Below are 2,413 nucleotides of genomic sequence, written 5' to 3'. Positions count from 1 at the left end.
TGCTGTCAAAACAGTTATTATAGGCCTGATGGAAATTGGTCTATTTATCGGACTGCAACTGTGATCCTTTTGCCACTTAAATGGCTTAACTTTGGGGTGCACTATGATTAAAAGGGCAGGGATGGGGACCGGCGTGCTCCAGCTAGTCCATTTATAATTGGGGACAGGTTTGGGGAAAATAAAGTAAAGTTTTCTTGAATGTTAAACATGTATTCGGGGGAAGAGGTTCTCTGAGTCGCCAGGGGAGGGTACGTTAGTACCTTCTCTCTTCCTCGCATAAAATGACCTTGCTGCCTTATGTATGAAACCATTTCATCACATGTTATTGGTGTACTCCTCTATACTTCTTGCTCCTCTATACTTCTTGCTTAGAGAATCCTGTCTCATAATTGATACTATACTTTCAAATGCAGAATGCATTAATCGAAACTTTAGACATAAGTAGAATCTGATTGAAAATGTGTTCCACATTTAACTTATGACATGTCTTAATATAAATATGGAATTATATTTCCACCCAATTTGCATCTTTTTAGCTTTATCTTATGTCCCTATACATGTTGATAATTTTCTTTGTTGGGGTTGCATTTTGATAATTGAAATTATTAAGTTGAATATTAAGACCATTTTCTCAAAAAATCATAGGTCATGTAATAGCAGTAAAATCGAGATTGCTTTCCATTTTGGTACATGTGCCAAAATGAAGGAAAAATCAATGGTTTATTAGGGTGTGAAAATTTGTTGACTCTTGGAAGGACGAAGAATAAAGTAAAAGACATTCTCATCCATCCTCCTCGCCCTCCTTAAATCAGCATATAATTGATTAGGGTTCATATTTGGCATGTTGAGAGCTGCCTCTTCTCTCTATACCAGCAGCCCAGCTTCATTTTTGCCACAAGATGTATGCTAGAAGTGATGCCTAAGGTTTTTCAGTTTCCCCTTATTATTGGAGCTAGCATGGTTCAAGTAAGCTGAATCGGCCTCCATGGATTCCGATTCAGCCGGAATTAACCTGAGAAATCAAATATGAATCGGCCAAATCAACAATCCAATTTCAATTCCTCAAACCATGGGAGCCAACTTCGGAGCCAAAACCGTCGACTACGTTGGAATCTGGATATGTTGGTTTTAACTTTTACGGGTTCCCCCCTCCCTTAGCCTCCATCCGTTTGCAAGTAAATAAAAAGGATGAATCTTACCAAAAAAAATTTTTTTGAATGAATGAACAGTGAAATTGTTTTAAAAAGAAAGAAATTTTTGTAATCATTATTAAGTAATCTATTTAAAATTCTTGTCATATTTGATAATTATATTTTCAGATGTAATCTTTAATGGACCACATTATTGTTGACCTTTTCTTGTGCATTATAAGATATAAAAACAATAGGTTGAATAGATAAAAGGACTCTAGATTTGCAGTCTACCAAGTTTCAAAATCAAGAAGAAACATTCATATAGTCCACCATGTATTTGATTTTTTTCTAACAACTGAAATCTTATCCAAATTGACTCATCGATTATGACATAAGAACCAGTTTTCCCTCCACCCACGGTTAATGTGATCCTGTTCACCACAGGGCAGGAGACGGCGGGAAAGGGTATTGGGAGGGTATTTTGGAACATACCAAAACCCTAGGATGGTGGGTGAACCATCTTCTATGGGTGGAGGGAAACTTAGTCCCATAATATAATACCTTTGTGCTAAAGGTAATGGCATTATCAAGGATGATGTTAATAATCTGCTTCACAGCACAAATTCTGATCCAATTCACATGTCACGTGCTTAGTTAACAATTTTGTCAAAAAATCGAAACATATGATTCATTGATATTTTTTTCTGCATTTAGGACTATTTCAGAGATTTTGGTCTATTTACACAAATCGAAACATATGAATTCATTGATTTTTTATTGTGGGGAGAGGGGGGGGGTTTTAATTGTATTGATTTCAATTTGGTAAAAAAGGACGTTCATTTATAACTGAGCTTCACGATACCCATTTTGTAACCCATTTCAAGGGTTTTCCAAAGTCCAAATCTGATTTTATTTTGGTGCTACAACCCAATAGGTCCCATCACATACATATGGCTTTTAGGAGAAACTTCCTAATATTACCATGTAGGAAAAATGTCCCTCATTCATTTTAGTTCTTAAACTGCTGTTAGGTTAGTCCAAGAAAGTACAGCCTCTCAATGCTGCTACCGAGCAAGAATGTTAAGCAATTTGAATCCTTTGCTGCCGCCTGCCTGTGCGGTCGGCCCGCAGACTCACACAGGCAGGGACAAAATGACTACCCTACCCACTGCCTAAGCACCCTGTCTAGGTGGAGTAGGGCGGTCATTTTGCCCCTGCCCGTGTGAGGCTGCACACCGGCCGCACGGGCAGGCAGCAGCAGAGGATCACGATCCAATTTT

The sequence above is a fragment of the Telopea speciosissima genome, chromosome 7 (genome assembly GCF_018873765.1).
Source record: "Telopea speciosissima isolate NSW1024214 ecotype Mountain lineage chromosome 7, Tspe_v1, whole genome shotgun sequence".
Classification (NCBI taxonomy): domain Eukaryota; kingdom Viridiplantae; phylum Streptophyta; class Magnoliopsida; order Proteales; family Proteaceae; genus Telopea; species Telopea speciosissima.
The sequence above is the reverse complement of the archived record's forward strand: the minus strand, read 5'-3'. Positions refer to the sequence as shown.